Below are 21,077 nucleotides of genomic sequence, written 5' to 3'. Positions count from 1 at the left end.
CACCTCATTATAGGAAGGATGTGGATGCTTTGGAGTGGGTGCAGAGGAGATTTACCAGAATGCTGCCCGGACTGGAGGGCATGTCTTATGAAGAAAGGTTGAGGGAGCTAGGGCTTTTCTCATTGGAGCGAAGAAGGAAGTTGATAGAGGTGTACAAGGTGATGAGAGGCATGGATAGAGTGGATAGCCAGAGACTTTTCCCCAGGGTGGAAATGGCTGTCACGAGGGGACATAATTTTAAGGTGATTGGAGGAAGGTATAGGGGAGATGTCAGAGGTAGGTTCTTTACACAGAGAGTGGTGGGTGCGTGGAATGCAGTGCCAGCAGAGGTGGTGGTGGAGTCAGGGTCATTAGGGACATTTAAGCGACTCTTGGACAGGCACATGGACAGCAGTAAATTGAAGGGATGTAGGTTAGATTGATCTTAGATTAAGATAAATTGTGAGCACAACATCGTGGGCTGAAGGGCCTGTACTGTTCTATGTTCTATTTTCTCTGTGCAAGTGGGAATGAATGCCAGCCAGTGAGCACAGGGGTGACAGGTGACCAGGATGGATGAGAGTTTTGGCTAACCTCAAATTTAGGGAGGGACAAATGTGGCAGGCCAGCTAGATGTGCATTAGTATGGTCAGGTCTAGAGGCTCAAGTATCTATAGAATCCTTACAATGCAGAAGGAGGTCATTCGGCCCATCGAGTCTGCACCGACCCTCCGGAAGAAGGCTCTCCCTCGGCCCATTCCCCTGCTCTATCCCCCATAACCCTGCACATTGATCATGTCCAATCCCCCTAACCTGCACATCTTTGGACAGTGGAAGGAAACCGGAGCACCCAGAGGAAACCCACGCAGACACAGGGAGAATGTGCAAACTCCACACAGTCACCCAAGGCCTGAATTGAATCCGGGTCCCTGATGCCATGAGGCAGCAGTGCTAATCACTGTGCAAAAGCAACAATTTTCTAGAATGTACTGAGGCAGGTTTTCTGGTATAATATCAATGTATGAACAATGGCAGTCAGGAAAAGACACTGCTCCAACCAGCCTGTTCCACATAATTATTACATATTGTGTGTCACAATGTGAACTCCCCACCCCACCCAAAAAGCATGTGGACCAGAAATGATTAAGACCATACTAGAGGAGTAATTAACCAGAGTTAACAACTTGATGGTAAGCCAACAGCTCGAGAATAGTGGCTGTAAACCGATTGAATTTGATGTTGGGTTGGAGAGTGTGAAGGGGGATGTTGAAAATATAAAGCTTTTACATTTTCACACCAAAGGATCAGATGTAAATCGTTGACGGTACATTGGGTTGACATTTGCACAGGCAACAACCAAACAGAAACATTGGAAGATTTATTTAGCACTGAACAAACATTGCATTCCCACAATATTAGCAACAGCTCCACTCGTGCAGTTAAGCAACAAAAGATATATTAATCATCAAAAACTGACAGAGCATCATAAATGTTTTAATCCTCATTCTTTAAGCTGCATTCTGTTCCTTGTGAAAAAACAGTTTTCTCTTCTCAAGTCACAACTAGTCCTATTGAAGCACTTTTCAGTCCTATTGTAAAGAGGGATGAATATCGGTGAGAAAGAGATATTACAACTGATATTTGGTGTAGTGGTTCTGTTACAATCCCAGATTCATGTAATTGGTCAATTGGGCCGGCGCTGAGGACCCGGGTTCGATTCTGGCTCTGGGTCACTGTCTGTGTGGAGTTTGCACATTCTCCCCATGTCTGCGTGGGTCTCACAACCCAAAGATGTGCAGGTAAGTGGATTGGCCACGCTAAATTACCCCCCAATTGGAAAAAAAATAAAAATAAATCTAAAACATTTTAAGAACTAGAAATTGGGCAGTAAATGTTATTCACTGGATGGTAAAGAATGCAAACTCTGACTACAGGAAAGGTGGTGATGCTGAATCTTAAGAAAAACGTCTGCAAATCTGAAAGATATGCTGTTCTTTGATGTTCAATCAGCGACCTTGTTAATGTTCATATCTCTGATGCTTACGTACTATTTAACCCCCATGTACATGTTTCCCTGGTTAGGCCCCAGTGTTTCCTCCTTTTTCCTCCTCTCTCGGTAATTATCCTAATTTGTGCACTGTGTGATTCTTGGCCATTCACATTCAGGCAATAGAAACATATCAACAACAAAGTGACATTAGTTAAGAGTCTAGAATTTAACCGCCCATGCCAATTTAACATAAATACACTGGCAAAGCAAGAATTAAAATTGGTAAATTTGATTTGTTTAGTTGCTGAGCCGCAGGTTAAGGAGAAAACAATAAAATAAAGGTTACATGGAAAAACACAGCCCTTTGTGCGCTGCACAGAAGTGTTTTTAAATGAATTAATAATGCTCAAATAGCTCAAAAAGATGCAGCTCTGGATTTTGTAGAAACTGGTGGGGGCAGGGGTTAGAGAGCACACAGGAGAGCTGGATGGAAGTGCAACGTGTCTATCAGTGGCTTTATAGTCCAGCCACTTTATTAACCCACTATTTTCTGCTTTCCTGACCACTTTTGTTTTTATTCGTTCATGGGGTGTGGGCGTTGCTGGCTGGCCAAGGATTTATTGCCCATCCCTAATTGCCCCTGAACTGAGTAGTTTTGCTGGGCCATTTAAGAGTAAACCACATTGCTGTGGTTCTGGAGTCACATGTAGGCCAGACCAGGTAAGGATGACAGAGTTCCATTCCTAAAGAACATGAGTGAACCAGATGGGTTTTTACGACAAAATATCAATGGTTTAATGGTCATAATTGGCCATTTAATTCCAGATTTTTATTGAATTCAAATTTCACCATCTGCCATGGTGAGATTCGAACCCAGGTCCCCAGAGAATTACCCTGGGTCTCTGGATCACTCGTCCAGTGACAATACCACTATGCCACTGCCTCCCCCAATTGGGCTGAGCTGATCTGATGATGGCCTGCCCTGTGTCAACTTCATGGTGAAAAAAAAGCTTCGCTTATGTTGAAATTAAGAGTTGGAGTTCGGAAACTCCAGTTCCCAATGGGACGTAGGACCTGTGTGTGTGGGCTGGTCAGGAACTGGCTGCACATGTGCAGTTCAAGTCCCTTTGCCTTTTCATCTCTCCTGTGCATGTGCCAACCAGGAGATAGCTGCACATACACGTGCCCGGGTGAAAAAGAAGTGAAACTGGATGAAACTGGAGGTTGGGTAAACTGGTGAGAAGCACCACTGCAGAGGTGGTGTCCCAGGGGGTGGGCCACGGGGCGGGAGACGGGGAGGAGTTTGGAAACCAAGAAGAAGGTCCCAAAACAGGGGAGTGGGACATATATAAGCCCCAGAAGACCGTCCCAGGTAAAGGAAAAATTCAGGGGTCAGAGATAGATCCCATTAATTCAAGATAAATGACAGGAGCAGAGAAAAAGTTAAAGAGTGAAACCTGGCTTGATGGATCCTAGTGTTGAAGTTTTTTTTTGGAAACCATGGAGGAGAGTTACTGAACAAATTTGCAGGAGTTAAAGAAAGATCTGTGGGATGTAAACCTGAATTGAAGTGGGCTTCAAAGAAGCGCTGAAGATCTGAGGTGGCAGCCAAAGGTTGATGACTCTTCACTGCGGGCCTTTAGAGTGGTGGAGTTCTGCTTGGCATGACCAAAGATCTGAGAGTGTGCTTGGAAAGTGCAGCTTGATTGTACGCGAGAATCCAGGAGAAAATAATCTCCGAAGGAGAGATTGACACCATGGAGGTGAATCCTGGTTGAAGCCGTTTAATTGAGAACACTATGTGGGAGAAAACTCCGGAGGAGCTCCAAACATGGAGATTGAAACCCTCGTACGTTGTTTGTGGTACAAGTTCCTCGGCAGACTCCTGCAAATTTGTTCAGTAACTCTCTTCCATGGTTTCTAAACAAAAACTTCAACATTAGGATCCATCAAGCCAGGTTTCACGCTCTGACTTGTCCAATATTAACATCAGCTGGGATCGTAACAACTTTAACTCTGGTACTTGAAGAGACAGCACAACCATCAAATGTGATGTATTCTGGAGTTGTGGGCAGAACAGAAGGAAATGGCAAGAGTGGAGAAAAATGCACGTGCTCAAAGGCTGCACCTCGTCTTCATAATTCCTCCTTCGGTTTTTCTGCTGGGACTTGAAGGGCCCACAGGGAGGTACTGTCTCCTACAGATGAGAGGCAGCCTGTCAATGAAACTAAGATATCAGGGCTGGGAAGTAGCAGACGGGGGTCAGCACCAGGAGTGAATTTCAGCAATCCGAACAGGGTTCTGAGCAGCTTGCCTCTAACTCTGCTGAAGCCATGATGGGGGAGGGGGAAAAGAGCAGTAGGATGGGACTGAGGCAGAATGGGGACATGGGATAAGAGAATAGGGTGGAAGGTGTAATGAGAATGTCATTAAGAAATGCTTGGCTGCTCATATTACTGCAGTGATGTCAGAGTGTGGGTGGAGCTGGGCTGTCCTATCAGATTTTTACTTTCGTTTTTGAGCAGGCTGCAAGATGTTTTATAGTTTCGTTTTCAGATCTGGATAGCTGCAGTCACAGCCAGAAGGTGTATGAATCTCTTTCTGTAATCTAAAGATTAAATCAATCCTGGTGATTTAAAACTAAGAACAGTAATGACTTTAACCTAATGTGCTTCTGTTGAAAGGTGTTTCTTCTGTCTTCTGGATGTTGTTTGGGAAGTTAATTTTTAAAAAAATATATTTTATTAAAGTTTTCAAACAGAATTTTTCCATTTTACATATCAACATAAAAATAGTACAGTAACTGATAAATAACATTATTTAAATAATATAGTGAACTAACAAAGTAACAAAAAAATAGTGCCCCTCCCCCCTGGGCTGCTGCTGCTGACGATCTATTTTCCCTTAACGTTCCGCGAGATAGTCAAGGAACGGTTGCCAGGGGCTGGTTTAGCTCACTGGGCTAAATCGCTGGCTTTTAAAGCAGACCAAGGCAGGCCAGCAGCATGGTTCAATTCTCGTACCGGCCTCCCCGAACAGGCGCCGGAATGTGGTGACAAGGGGCTTTTCACAGTAACTTCATTGAAGCCTACTCGTGACAATAAGCGATTTTCATTTTTTCATTTCACCGCCTGGAGAACCCCTGAGCCGATCCTCTCAGCGCAAATTTTATTCGTTCTAGTTTTATAAACCCTGCCATATTGTTTATCCAGGCCTCCACGCCGGGGGGGTTTCGCTTCCTTCCACATGAGTAAGATCCTTCGTCGGGCTATCAGGGACGCAAAGGCCATAATATCGGCCTCTTTCGCCTCCTGCACTCCCTGCTCTTCCGCTACCCCAAATATCGCTAACCCCCAGCCTGGCTTGACCCGGACCTTCACCACCTTTGAGATCACCTTTGCCACTCCCCTCCAGTACTCATCCAGTGCCGGACACGACCAGAACATGTATGTGTGGTTCACCGGGCTTCCCAAGCACCTCCCGCACTTGTCCTCCATTCCGAAGAACCTGCTCAGTCTTGCTCCCGTCATATGTGCTCTGTGTAGAACCTTAAATTGAATCAGGCTAAGCCTGGCACACGAAGACGAGGAGTTTACCCTGCTTAGGGCATCAGCCCACAGACCCTCCTCAATCTCCTCTCCCAGCTCTTCTTCCCATTTTCCCTTCAGCTCCTCTACCATCGCCTCCCCCTCGTCTCTCATCTCCCAATATATTTTGGACACTTTGCCCTCCCCGACCCATACCCCGGAAATCACTCGATCTTGGATCCCCTGTGTCGGGACCAGCGGAAATTCCCTCACCTGTTGCCTCGTAAACACCCTCACTTGCATGTATCTGAAATTGTTCCCTGGGGGCAACTCATACTTTTCCTCCAGCGCTCCCAGGCTCGCAAACGTCCCTTCTATAAACAAATCTCTCAGTTTCCTAATTCCTGCTCGTTGCCAACTCTGGAACCCTCCGTCCATCCTTCCTGGAACAAACCTGTGGTTATTCCTGATCGGGGACCACACCGAGGCACCCGTCACCCCCCTGTGTCGCCTCCACTGCCCCAGATCCTTAAGGTTGCCACCACCACTGAGTTTGTGGTATACTTTTTCGGGGAGAGCGGTAGCGGCGCCGTCACCAGCGCCTTTAGGCTAGTTCCTTTACAGGACGCCATCTCCAGCCTCTTCCACGCCGCCCCCTCTCCCTCCCTCATCCACTTACAAACCATCGCCACATCGGCGGCCCAGTAGTAGTCGTCCAGGCTCGGCAACGCCAGTCCCCCTCTGTCCCTGCTACGCTGCAGGAACCCCCTCCTTACCCTTGGGGTCTTCCCTTCCCACACAAAGCTCATAATGCTCCTGTCTATTTTCTCGAAAAAGGCCTTTGTGATCAGAATGGAGAGACATCGAAACACGAAAAGAAACCTCGGGAGAACCATCATTTTTACCGCCTGCACTCTGCCCGCCAATGAGAGCGGCAGCATATCCCACCTCTTGAAATCCTCCTCCATCTGCTCCACCAACCGCGTCAGATTAAGTCTGTATAGAGTTCCCCAGCTCCTGGCTACCTGGATCCCCAAATATCGGAAGCTCCTTTCCACTCTCCTTAACGGCAGGGCGTCTATTCCTCTTCCCTGGCCCCGGTGTGTATTACAAAAAGCTCGCTCTTCCCCATATTTAGTCTGTATCCCGAAAACTCTCCAAACTCCCTCAATATCTGCACAACCTCTGTCATCCCCTCTACAGGGTCCGCAACATATAGCAGTAAGTCATCTGCGTAGAGTGACACTCAATGTTCCTCTCCCCCTCTAACCACCCCCCTCTAACCACCCCCCTCTATTTCTTAGAGTCTCTGAACGCTATGGCCAGTGGTTCAATTGCCAACGCAAACAGTAATGGGGACAGGGGACACCCTTGCCTTGTTCCCCTGTGTAGCCGAAAATACTCCGATCTTTGCCGGTTTGTGACTACACTTGCCACTGGAGGCACATATAGGAGTCTGACCCATCTGACAAACCCCTCCCCGAACCCAAACCTCCTCAACACCTCCCATAAATACTCCCACTCTACCCTATCGAATGCCTTCTCCGCATCCATCGCCACCACTATCTCTGCCTCCCCCTCCGCTTGGGGCATCATTATCACCCCCAGCAGCCGTCGAACGTTGACATTCAGTTGTCTCCCCTTTACAAACCCTGTCTGGTCTTCGTGCACCACCCCCCGGGACACAATCCTCTATCCTCGTCGCCAGCACTTTTGCCAGCAGCTTGGCATCTACATTTAGGAGTGAGATAGGCCTATATGACCCACATTGCAGCGGATCTTTATCCCGCTTCAGGATTAGTGATATCGTCGCCTCCGACATTGTCGGGGGTAGTATCCCCCCTTCTCTGGCCTCGTTAAAGGTTCTCGCCAGCAGCGGGGCCAACAGGTCCACATATTTCCTGTAGAATTCCACCGGGAACCCGTCTGGTCCCGGGGCCTTCCCTGCTTGCATGTTCCCCAGTCCGTTAGTCACCTCATCCACCTCAATTGGCGCCCCCAGACGTGCCACCCCCTGCTCCTCCACCCTCGGGAACCTTAGTTGGTCCAGAAACTGTTGCATTCCCTCCGGGGGTTGGGACTTATATAGCCTCTCATAGAAAGTCTTAAACACCTCATTTACCTTCCCTGCTCTTCACTCCGTAGTTCCCATTTCATGACTAACTCCCCCAATCTCCCTCGCCGCTATCCTCTTGCGAAGTTGGTGGGCCAGCAGCCGGCTCGCCTTTTCCCCACTCATATCTCATCCCCTGTGCCTTCCTCCACTGTACCTCTGCCTTTCCTGTGGTCAGCAGGTCAAACTCCGTCTGAAGTCTTTGCCTCTCTCTATATAGTCCTTTGTCCGGGGCCTCCGCATATCTTTTATCCACCCTCAAAATCTCCCCCACTAATCTCTCCCTTTCTTTGCCCTCTTGTTTCTCCTTGTGAGCTCTAATGGAGATCAACTCTCCCCTAACCACCGCCTTCAGCGCTTCCCATACTACCCCCACCTGAACCTCACCATCATCATTGACCTCATGCACCATCATGCACCCTTCCACAGACCCCCTCATCCGCCAATAGTCACACATCCAGTCGCCAGAGTGGGCGCTGCTCCCTCTCCTCTCCTAATTCCAGATCCACCCAGTGCGGGGCATGGTCTGAAACGGCTATGGCCGAGTACTCCGTTCCTGCCACCTTCGAGATCAGTGCCCTACTCAGAACAAAGAAATCTATTCGGGAGTATACCTTGTGGACATGGGAGAAAAAGGAGAACTCATTGGCCGATGGCCTAGCAAATCTCCACGGATCTACTCCCCCCATTTGTTTCATGAACCCCCTAAGCACCTTGGCCGCTGCCGGCCTTCTTCCGGTCCTGGACCTAGACCGGTCTAGCCCTGGATCCAGCACAGTATTGAAGTCCCCCCCCATTACCAGGCTTCCCACCTCCAGGTCCGGGATACGTCCCAGCATACGCTTCATAAATCCCGCGTCATCCCAGTTCGGGCCATCACGACCTCCTTTCCCTGCAATCTACCACTCACCATCACATATCTACCCCCGTTATCCACCACTATATTCTTAGCCTCGAACGACACCCGTTTCCCCACGAGTATCGCCACCCCCCTATTTTTCTCGTCCAACCCTGAGTGGAACACCTGTCCCACCCATCCTTTCCTTAACCTAACCTGATCCGCCACCTTCAGATGCGTCTCCTGAAGTCTTTTTAAGTGCGCGAACACCTGGGCCCTCTTAATCGGCCCATTCAGGCCTCTCACATTCCACGTGATCAGTCGGATTTGCCCCCCCCCCCCCCCCCCCACCCGCCGACTAGCTATCCCCTATTCTGGGCCAGCCCCCCCGTCCGGGTCCCGCGCACCCACCCATCCCCCAGGCGGCGCCTTCCCGTCCCGACCACCTCTTCTCTTGCCAGCTCCCCCTTGCACTCAGCAGCATCAACTCAGTTAGTCGCCGCCCTATCGGCCTCGCCCCCTATGGCGCAGCTCCCTCATTCCCCATCCCCCCTCTCAGTCCCTTTTTCCACCGGTACCCACATTTCTCCACGTCCCCCCCATCTAGAGGAGAGAAATTCCCCATCTATCATTTCAATATTATACACCTCCCATTCCCCAATTTACACTTCTGTACCACAACCTCGTTGTTTCCCCCCCCAACATCAGTCTCTCAGTTCTAGTCCAGTTTCTCTTCTTGGATGAAGGTCCATGCCTCATCCGCCGTTTCGAACTAGTAGTGCTTGCCCTGATGCGTGACCCACAATCGCGCCGGCTGCAGCATCCCAAATTTTATTTTCTTCCTGTGAAGCACCGCCTTGGCCCGATTGAAGCTCACCCTCCTTCTCGCCACCTCCGCGCTCCAGTCCTATTACACTCGTATCACCGCATTCTCCCACCTGCTACTCCGTACCTTCTTGGCCCAGCTCAAAACAGCCTCTCTGCCCGTGAAGCGGTGAAATCTCACGACTATCGCCCTTGGTAGTTCCCTCACCTTTGGTCTTCTCACAAGGACCGGGTGAGCCCCTTCCACCTCCAGGGGGCCCGATGGGGCCTCTGCTCCCATTAGCGTATGGAGCATCGTGCTCACATAAGCCCCAACGTCAGCTCCCTCCGTTCCTTCGGGGAGACCTAGAATCCGGAGGTTCTTCCTCCTTGAGCTGTTCTCCAGGGCTTCCAGCCTTTCGATACATCTCTTATGTAGCGCCTCATTTGTCTCCGATTTTACCACCAGGCCCTGTATCTCATCCTCGTTTTCGGCTGCCTTTGCCTTCACTCCACGGAGCTCTATCGCCTGGACCTTTTGTGTTTCCTTCAGCCCATCGATTGCCAATAGCATCGGCGCCAGCACCTCCTTCTTTAGTTCCTCCACACACCGTCGGAGGAATTCCTGCTGGTCCGGGCCCCATGTCGTCTGGGCTCCATCTGCCGCCATCTTGCTTCTTCCTTCTCTTCTCTGCCGCTGCCCCAAAGGATCCTTCGCAATCTGGCCACTGCCACTGGTCTTTTCCATACATACCCGGGGGGGGGGACACCTTCCTTCGTCACCCCACACTGGGTTTGGTCTGAAAAAATTTCCGTTGGGGCTCCAGAAAAGAGCCCAAAAGTCCGTTAGAACGGGAGCTGCCCAAACGTGCGGCTTAGCAGTGCATCGCCGCAACCGGAAGCACGTTTGGGAAGTTATTAAGCATTACTTAGTGTTGTATTCTTTGGGGGTTGTATTTGAATTAATGGTTGCTAAGATGTTCACTGTATGTTTTAAAAAGGTTAACTTGAGTTCATAGAATAAACATTGTTTTGCTTTAAAAAATACTTTTCCATTTCTGCTGTACCACACCTGTAGAGTGGGCCGTGTGCTCCCCATACCACAATCTATTAAAAGTTGTGGGTCAGGTGAACTCCATGATACACTTTGGGGTTCTCTAAACCCTGGCCCATATCAAATGGAAGACCCACCCCCATAAAGTATCAATGCTTCCTCAAGTTAGCACATCTTTTTGGTGACGAGGAGAAAACAGCAAGAAAAGAAAACCACATTTTTGATGTTGAGCGTGGCAACACGAGGTTGCAGTCAGTGTGTCGCTAGTTTTCATTGTGGGTTTGGTGAGTTTGCTGAGAGAAGCGAGGACTGGGCTGAGTATGTGGAGAGATTGCAGCATTTCTTTTTAGAAAATGGAATAGAAGATAAGGTGAATCAGCGCTCGATTGTGAGTGTATGTGTGGGGCGAAGACTTATAATTGATGAGGAATCTGGGCACACCACGAAAGCCAGGGAAGATTGAATTTGAAGATTTAGTTGCTCTGGTCCAGAATCACCATAACCCAAAGCCCTTGGTGATTGTTCAAAGATTCAATTTTCATCGCCATTTTTTAAAAAAACAAGTCAATCAGTAGCTTACTTTGTGACAGAATTGGGGCAGCACGGTGGCGCAGAGGTTAGCACTGCTGCCTCACGGCACCGATGTCCAAGGTTCAATCCCGGCCCTGGGTCACTGTCCATGTGGAGTTTGCACGTTCTCCCCGTGTTTGCGTGGGTTTCACCCCCACAACCCAAAGATGTGCAGGATAGGTGGATTGGCCACGCTAAATTGCCCCTTAATTGGAAAAAAATGAATTGGGTACTCTAAATTTTAAAAGAAAAAAAAAAAACTTTGTGACAGAATTACACCAGCTTTCAGAACACTGGTTTTTGAGTGGTTTTAGAAGACAAGCTCAGAGATAGGCTGGTGTGCGGCATTAAGGCGAATAGCATTCAGCACTGGTTGTTGGGTGAAACCCGACTGACTTTTAAGAAGGTGCTGTAAATTTCTCAGGGCAATGGCTGGCTCAGTGGTGGGTTGGGGGGGGGGGGGGGGTAGGTCAAGCACAGGACGGTGACCATGGATTTTGTCACAAAGTATCGATGCGTTCAAGGATGAACTGGGTACATAGTGTGGTACTACTGTGAAGTTGTACCTTGATTCTCAGGCTACTCCTTGCTTTTCAAACCTAGGACAGTGCTCTCTGCCATGAGGAGGAAAGTGGAGGAGTTAGAACGGCTGCAATGTTTTGGACTCATTCGGCCTATTCAGTCTTCTCATTGGTACATGTCCTTAAAAATGATGGTGAGTTGCGCATATGTGGTGACTACAAGCTCACCATTAATCAGGTTTCAAGTTAGATGCTTATCCTTTACCTCAGGTAGAAGAGTTGTTTGCAACTCTTATGGGAGGCAAGATGTTTTCAATACTGGACATAGCCAGACACATCAACAATGCTTGCACGTGGGGGGTGCCGGGACAATAGTGGTGTTTGAGCGGGCCTGGCACACTGCAGCGAAATGTCCCTTCTTGCAACAGGCCTTGGAGAGGGCACTCCGCGCCGGGTAGCGCTGTCGGGGGTGTTTTGACTGCCCACAAAAGTAGCATTTGGGCCCCCCGGGGTTGGTTGGCTGCCGCACGGCACAGGCATGGGATTGGCTGAGGGCGGTCGCTGATGGGGTCCACGATGGGGCGGCCGTCTGCGGAGTCTACGATGTACAGGGGGGGTGGGCCACGTGGCCGGGGGCATAGGCCTGAATGTTGCGTGATGCGACCGTAAGTGAAAGAGCTAGTTCTTTGGTCGCCGCGAGGTTGAGCGTGGCCTCCTCTAAGAGGTGCTGGCTGATGTAGTCATATCCAAGGCCCGTAACAAATGAATGAAATGAAAATCACTTATTGTCACAAGTAGGCTTCAATGAAATTACTGTGAAAAGCCCCTAGTTGGGAATTGAACCAAATGCGTCTCTCATTAGCAAATTCGAGTGTTCCGTGGCCGAAACGGCCTGACAGTCACAGTCTCTAACCCGGGGGAGCAGGGCTCGCCAGAAATCTTCCACCGACTCACCGGGAAGTTGACGCCGCGTGGAGAGGAGGTGCCTGGCGTAGAGTGTGTTAGTTAGTGCTGAGCGTAGTTTTACTTCAGTAGCGCCATGGCCTCTGCGTAGGTCGGTGCGTCCTGGACAAGTGGAAAGACATTGGAGCTCAGCCGCGTGTAAAGGATCTGGAGCTTCTGTGCTTCTGGAATTTCGTCAGCTGCTGGAGGAGGTCCATCTTCTGAAAAACTCAGCGTAATAAATTGATTCACGATCAATTACGCAAAGAAGAGAGGAGGATGTAATCGAGGCTTTATTACACCGAGATGTGTGGCCTCCTACAGCAGCTGACGAAATGGCTGCTGTACTGGGAGCACACATATTTATACTCTGCCTACTGGGCGGAGCCAGCAGGCAGGGATCTACCCCCGTACCTGTAGTACAGAGAGGCCTTACCGTAAAGCACCTATATCAACATCCTATATATACAATATATACTACCACAACTAGTGCTCCTGTTTTCATACTTAATACTGTTCTGAGTTACTATCATTGTCAAACTTCGTTATTTATTTGTATAAAGAAGTTCCTTTTAAACAATACGTTTGACCACCTCCCTCAGCTTCCCACCTGAGGCATGAACAGAGAGACTATTCTGGTTCTCCCTGCCACCAACCTCCTTCTCCCACCTTTACCCAACCCAACCCCCTTCTCCTGAACTCCTCCCACCAGCCTGAAATCGAAGGCCAGGTGGGAAAAGGCCTTCAAGTGGTTATTGATTCCCAATTGAGGGCCCAGGCATAAAATTCAGCCCCAGAAATTTACTCACCACCACCTTCTCAAGGACAATTCGGGATGGGCAACAGATGCTCTGGCATTCCAGAAGTGTTGAAATCCTGCAAATGAATATTTACAAAAAGGATTCTGGGCATTGCCCCTCAGTCCATCGACCTGGAGAGGCCCGATTCACCGGCATGATTGATACCAGGGCTGTAAGGGTTACGTTACGAGTACAGATGACATCGACGAGGTTTGTATCCTTTTGAGCAAAGAAGTCGAAGAAACAATCGAAGTAAATAATTAGAAAATTAGATAGGGTAGAGAGGGGCCATTCAGAAGTGTTGTCAGGGAGCACTTTGTCATATAAGGGAATTGGCAATCTGGAACTCCCATCCCCAAAACGTGTCGAGGCTGCAGATCAATTGAAAAATACAAGATAAATATTTTTATTGGATATGGGTTACAAGGAATATGAAACAAAGGAACTTAGATGAAGTTGCGATACAGTCAGCCAAGATCAGATGAGTAAGAAGTCTGACAACACCAGGTTAAAGTCCAACATGTTTGTTTCAAACACTAGCTTTCGGAGCACTGCTCCTTCCTCCGGTGAATGAAGAGGTATGTTCCAGAAACATATATATATATATAGACAAATTCAAAGATGCCAGACAATGCTTGGAATGCGACCATTAGCAGGTGATTAAATCTTTACAGATCCAGAGATGGGGTAACCCCAGGTTAAAGAGGTGTGAATTGTCTCAAGCCAGGACAGTTGGTAGGATTTCGCAAGCCCAGGCCAGATGGTGGGGGATGAATGTAATGCAACATGAATCCAAGGTCCCGGTTGAGGCCGCACTCATGCGTCCGGAACTTGGCTATAAATTTCTGCTCGGCGATTCTGCGTTGTCGCGCATCCTGAAGGCCGCCTTGGAGAACGCTTAACCGGAGATCAGAGGCTGAATGCCCTTGACTGCTGAAGTGTTCCCCGACTGGAAGGGAACATTCCTGCCTGGTGATTGTCGCGTGATGTCCGTTCATTCGTTGTCGTAGCGTCTGGATGGTCTCACCAATGTACCACGCTTCGGGACATCCTTTCCTGCAGCGTACGAGGTAGACAACGTTGGCCGAGGAAGGAGCAGTGCTCCGAAAGCTAGTGTTTGAAACAAACATAGAACAATAAAATTACAGCACAGGAACAGGTCCTTCGGCCCTCCCAGCCTGCACCGATCCAGATCCTTTATCCAAACCTGTCACCTATTTTCCAAGGATCTACTTCCCTCTGTTCCCCGCCCATTCATATATCTGTCTAGATGTATCTTAAATGATGCTATTGTGCCCGCCTCTACCACTTCTGCTGGCAAAGCGTTCCAGGCACCCACCACCCTCTGCGTAAAAAACTTTACACGCACATCTCCCTTAAACTTCCCCCCCCCCCCCCATCACCTTGAAATCGTGACCCCTTGTAATTGACACCCCCACTCTTGGAAAAAGCTTGTTGCTATTCACCTTGTCCCTACCTCTCATAATTTTGTAGACCTCAATCAGGTCCCCCCTCAACCTCAGTCTTTCCAACGAAAACAATCCTAATCTACTCAACCTTTCTTCATAGCTAGCACCCTCCATACCAGGCAACATCCTGGTGAACCTCCTCTGCACCCTCTCTAAAGCATCCACATCCTTCTGGTAATGTGGCGACCAGAACTGCACGCAGTATTCCAAATGTGGCCTCACCAAAGTCCTATACAACTGTAACATGACCTGCTGACTCTTGTACTCAATACCCCGTCCGATGAAGGCAAGCATGCTGTATGCCTTCTTGACCACTCTATCGACCTGCGTTGCCACCTTCAGGGTACAATGGACCTGAACTCCCAGATCGCTCTGTACATCAATTTTCCCCAGGACTCTTCCATTGACCGTATAGTCCGCTCTTGAATTAGATCTTCTAAAATGCATTCCCTCGCATTTGCCTGGATTGAACTCCATCTGCCATTTCTCTGCCCAACTCTCCAATCTATTTATATTTTGCTGTATTCTCTGACAGTCCTCCTCGCTATGTTGGACTTTAACCTGGTGTTGTAAGACTTCTTACGGTTGTAGCCACCTGAGTTGGCCACTTCCCGACTTAAAATGGAGAACCGCAAAGGCTGAAGGGAAATTCAGCCAACACAGGCAAAGACTAGCAAATACAGAAATCATGCGTATTAAGACCTGTAAGGAACCAGACAGCACTGAAACCAGCAGCCATCTGCAAAGTAATGTAGCAGCCTTCTACATATTAATGAGCGATCCCCGGGAATAATCGAAACATTTTAAAGTAAACAAAGCCAAGCCAGACTCCTCGGCGCCAGCAGGTGCCAACACAAAAGAGGTTAACGGACACTTAAAGACCGCCCAACGATCAGGGAACCACTCCAGCATTGGAGAAATCGAACCAAGCGATTGGAACAAAGTCCAATCACTTGAAACCAGGTACGGGGTCCGCCCCGACGGGCGGGAAGCCGCTGGGGACTATAAAGCAAAGCCCCCAAGTTCAAATCGTCCTTCTTGGCAAGGTCACTCAGCAGCGAATCAACCCTCGAGAGTGAACTGCCCAAGCTGCCTCCAAGCAAGTAAGTCTCAAGTCAACGCTTGCTACGAGATAGGCGCTCCAAGCTACCAGTCCATACCAGCTTTTGAATCCCGCAGAATCAGGACCTGAACGAAAGGCCATTTGTTCCCCTGACCTGGTGGGCCAGTCCGAAGCTAAGTATTGGCCTGTTAGTTATAGAAATAGCCTAGAAAGTAGAGTGTATGCATGAGTAGCGATTTACTGTGTATAATAAATCTGTGTATAATAAATGAATGTTGATTTGAATCTTGCTAATTGGTGTGTTGAGGTATTGATCATTACTTGAACCTCGTGGCGGTATCATAAAGATACCTGGTGACTCTAGAGCAAAGGTTATAAAACAGAGCCAATTAAACCAACCAAAAGTTAGCAACACTGTGCTCAACCCAGTCCAACGCCGGCATCTCCACATCATGGCTACCATCGACACCGCAAACTGCCGGCTCAAAGTGGAGAGGATCTCCAGGAAGATCGCGCATATAGACATTGACATTAAGTTTCTACAAAGATGCAAGAAAGCAGACAAGATCCCGAAAGGGCTACAGATCACAAACCCACTCAAGTCGACCTATAGCACAGACTACACTGAGAGACTCTGCCGTCGCACCTCTCTCACACTCCTCAACCACCTCGTACGCCAGCTCTACAGCAGCCGACGCAACCTGGAAACCAAGATAGAGGCCATATTCTCAACTTGTGCTCAGGACGCAGCGAACCAGCTGTGGAACACCGCCAAACAGATGAGACAACGATACTATGCCACCTATATGCACACCAAGAACAGGAAGTTTGAGAAACTCGTCATGACCACCAGCAGCAACCAAGCCACCCCCGGTACCACAGTAGAAAACAATACAGGGAAATCTATTGTCAACTTGTCGGACTACACCCTTCAACCAGACGAAATCGAAGTCCTCAGCAGAGAGCTCAATTTCTGCACCACCACCAAAATGGACCACAGCAGTCTCGCAGCAGACACGGGGGAATTCAGGCGAATGAGGCTCCGGGAATTCTTCCACAGACCCCAAGAGGCCAACAGCAAACCCAAGAAGACTACCAATGAACCGGAACAGCAGACCAAGAGATCTGCGGTGCGGCAACCGGAGAGGAAAGAGTCGAATTGGACCCCTCCGGAAGGCCGCTGCCCCAGACTCGATATGTATGCTCAAGCCGTCAGGAGTCGCGTCAATGCCAGATTCATCAGTCACATTCACAAGACAGCCCCGAACGTTACCCAAGCACAACGCAACGCCATCCGTGCTCTCAAGACCAACCGCAACATCGTCATCAAACCAGCAGACAAAGGAGGGGCTACTGTCATACTGAACAGAACGGACTACTGCAAAGACGTATACCGACAACTCAACAACCAGGAACACTACAGACAGTTACCCGCAGATCCGACCAAGGAACACATCCGCCAACTCAACAGACTGATCAAGACCTTGGATCCTGACCTTCAGAGCACCCTACGTGCTCTCATCCCACGTACTCCCCTCATTGGAGATCTCTACTGCCTCCCGAAAATACACAAGACCAACACACCAGGCCGTCCTATCGTTTCAGGCAATGGGACCCTGCGTGAGAAGCTCTCTGGCTACATCAAGTGCATCTTGAAACCCATCGTACAAGGTACGCCCAGCTTCTGTCGCGACATGACGGACATCCTACAGAAACTCAGCACCCATGGACCAGTTGAACCAGGAACATTCCTCGTCACAATGGACGTCTCGGCACTCTACACCAGCATCCCCCATGACGACGGCATTGCTGCAACAGCCTCAGTACTCAACACCGACAACTGCCAATCTCCAGACGCAATTCTGCAACTCATTCGCTTCATTCTGGATCACAACGTCTTCACCTTCGACAACAAATTCTTCATCCAGACGCACGGAACAGCTATGGGGACCAAATTCGCACCCCAATACAGCAACATCTTCATGCACAAGTTTGAACAAGACCTCCTCGCCGCACAGGACCTTAAACCAATGTTATACACCAGATACATCGATGACATTTTTTTCCTTTGGACCCACGGCGAAGAATCACTGAAACGACTGCACAATGACATCAATAAGTTCCATCCCATCATCAGACTCACCATGGACTACTCTCCAAAATCAGTTGCATTCTTGGACACACTCGTCTCCATCAAGGACGGTCACCTCAGCACTTCACTTTACCGCAAGCCCATGGATAACCTCACGATGCTCCACTTTTCCAGCTTCCACCCTAAACACATTAAAGAAGCCATCCCCTATGGACAAGCCCTCCGTATACACAGGATATGCTCAGACGAGGAGGATCGTAACAGACATCTACAGATGCTGAAAGATGCCCTCGTACGAACGGGATATGGCGCTCGACTCATCGATCAACAGTTCCAACGCGCCACAGCAAAAAACCGCACCGACCTCCTCAGAAGACAAACACGGGACACAACCGACAGAGTACCCTTCGTCATCCAGTACTTTCCCGGAGCGGGGAAACTATGACATCTTCTTCGCAGCCTTCAACACGTCATCGATGAAGATGAACATCTTGCCAAGATCGTCCCCACACCCCCACTACTTGCCTTCAAACAACCCCGCAACCTCAAACAAACCATTGTTTGCAGCAAACTACCCAGCCTTCAGAACAGCGAGCACGATACCACACAACCCTGCCATGGCAATCTCTGCAAGACGTGCCAGATCATTGACATGGATACCACCATTACACGCGAGAACACCACCCACCAGGTACGCGGTACATACTCGTACGACTCGGCCAACGTTGTCTACCTCATACGCTGCAGGAAAGGATGTCCCGAAGTGTGGTACATCGGCGATACCATGCAGACGCTGCGACAACGAATGAACGGACATCACGCGACAATCACCGGGCAGGAGTGTTCCCTTCCATTCGGAGAACACTTCAGCAGTAAAGGGCATTCAGCCTCTGATCTTCGGGTAAGCGTTCTCCAAGGCGGCCTTCAGGACGCGCGACAACGCAGAATTGCCAAGCAGAAACGTATAGCCAAGTTCCGGACACATGAGTGCGGCCTCAACCTGGACCTGGGATTCATGTCGCATTACATTCATCCCCCACCATCTGGCCTGCGAAATCCTACCAACTGTCCTGGCTTGAGACAATTCACACCTCTTTAACCTGGGGTTACCCCAGCTCTGGATCTGTAAAGATTTAATCACCTGCTAATGCTTGCATTCTAAGCATTGTCTTGCATCTTTGAATTTGAATATATATACGTTTCTGGAACATACCTCTTCATTCACCCGAGGAAGGAGCAGTGCTCCGAAAGCTAGTGTTTGAAACAAACATGTTGGACTGTAACCTGGTGTTGTAAGACTTCTTGCTGTACTCACCCCAGTCCAACACCGGCATCTCCACATCATGAACAGATGAGGTTGCGATACAGTCAGCCATGATCAGATGAGGTTGCGATAGTCAGCCATGATCAGATGAAGTTGCGATACAGTCAGCCATGATCCGATGAAGTTGCGATACAGTTAGACATGATCCGATGAAGTTGCGATACAGTCAGCCATGATCAGATGAAGTTGCGATACAGTCAGCCATGATCAGATGAAGTTGCGATACAGTCAGCCATGATCAGATGAAGTTGCGATACAGTCAGCCATGATCAGATGAAGTTGCGATACAGTCAGCCATGATCAGATGAAGTTGCGACACAGTCAGCCATGATCAGATGAAGTTGCGACACAGTCAGCCATGATCAGATGAGGTTGCGATAGTCAGCCATGATCAGATGAGGTTGCGATAGTCAGCCATGATCAGATGAAGTTGCGATAGTCAGCCATGATCAGATGAAGTTGCGATACAGCCAGCCATGATCCGATGAAGTTGCGATACAGTTAGACATGATCAGATGAAGTTGCGATACAGTCAGACATGGTCAGATGAAGTTGCGATACAGTCAGCCATGATCAGATGAGGTTGCGATAGTCAGCCATGATCAGATGAGGTTGCGATAGTCAGCCATGATCAGATGAGGTTGTGATACAGTCAGCCATGATCAGATGAGGTTGCGATAGTCAGCCATGATCAGATGAGGTTGCGATAGTCAGCCATGATCAGATGAAATTGCGATACAGTCAGCCATGATCAGATGAGGTTGCGATAGTCAGCCATGATCAGATGAGGTTGCGATAGTCAGCCATGATCAGATGAGGTTGCGATAGTCAGCCATGATCAGATGAGGTTGTGATACAGTCAGCCATGATCAGATGAAGTTGCGGTAGTCAGCCATGAGCAGATGAAGTTGCGATACCGTCAGCCATAACCTAAAAGCAAAATACTGCATTTGCTGAAAATGTGAAGCAAGTTCTGACGAAAGATCATTGAGCTGAAATGTTCATTCTGTTTCTGTCTCTATAGTTACTCTCTGACCCACTGAGTATTTCCAGTACTTTCTGCTTTTAAATCAGTGTAGTACATTCGTCTGACCTCTTCCTGTGCGTTTGTTCTGGAATACAGCTGCATACAGACAGCCAACTCAAGAAAAACAGATAAGTACTCTTGCTTCCCTTTCGTGTAAATCATTCCCAAACCTATAAGACTATTGAGGGGCTGGTTTAGCACAGGGCTAATGAGCTGGCTTTTAAAGCAGACCAAGGCAGGCCAGCAGCACGGTTCAATTCCTGTACCAGCCTCCCCGAACAGGCGCCGGAATGTGGCAACTAGGGGCTTTTCACAGTAACTTCATTGAAGCTTACTTGTGACAATAAGCGATTTTCATTTCATTTTTTTTTCATGTATTATTTTCATATAACATTATCGAGAGAATTTTGCCTGCCTGTCTCAGGATTCTCAAGAATTTTGAACAATCACCTTTTCTTCACTTGCAAACATTTGATAGTGCGGGAGGAAGAGCCAGAGAATTTGTGTCAGCGGAATTTCATCATTTTGTACTCATAGAATCATAGAATTTACAGTGCAGAAAGAGGCCATTTGGCCCATCGGGTCTGCTCAATGAAGCACTTGGGTAATGTTTTTGAAAAAAGCTCATTCGAGGAAGATATGTCACCGATTTCTGCTGTTCTTGAAAGCAGGAATCTGCCATGAAGAGTCACAGATTTTCCAGGCAATAAAGCGCCTGTGAACTGCTCTCATCACAGCTGCTCCTTGTGTTCGGGTTTAATGAAGTTGTGAACTCATTTCTCTGCACAATTAAGGCTGTCATCAGAGTCCATAATTAGAACAATGGTTTCATGATGGCTTGCCACGGAAGGCAGCCACAGGAGTGCCGTGGGCATATTGTCTCTTAAGCGTGCAATCACATTAATCATTTATTATAATTATAATACCATTGGAGGCTTTAAATGTTTATGCTACCTTAAAAGAT

The 21,077-nt window shown here is 48.6% G+C and overlaps 2 long non-coding RNA genes across 2 annotated transcripts in view; both read left to right on the top strand.

Moving 5' to 3' along the window:
• Positions 1-21,077, top strand: part of LOC140385877 (uncharacterized) — a 154,555-nt gene that overhangs the window by 44,040 nt on the left and 89,438 nt on the right. The window lies entirely within an intron of this gene.
• LOC140385876 (uncharacterized) overlaps positions 1-21,077 on the top strand; it is a 49,662-nt gene that overhangs the window by 28,165 nt on the left and 420 nt on the right. The window contains exon 2 of the long non-coding RNA XR_011933488.1: positions 11,479-11,590. This is a non-coding gene — a long non-coding RNA (uncharacterized lncRNA). The remainder of the gene's footprint in view (positions 1-11,478; positions 11,591-21,077) is intronic.

Source organism: Scyliorhinus torazame, chromosome 11 (assembly GCF_047496885.1).
Source record: "Scyliorhinus torazame isolate Kashiwa2021f chromosome 11, sScyTor2.1, whole genome shotgun sequence".
In the NCBI taxonomy this organism is placed as follows: domain Eukaryota; kingdom Metazoa; phylum Chordata; class Chondrichthyes; order Carcharhiniformes; family Scyliorhinidae; genus Scyliorhinus; species Scyliorhinus torazame.
Note: the sequence above shows the minus strand (reverse complement) of the source record. Positions and strands in the feature narration are given on the sequence as shown.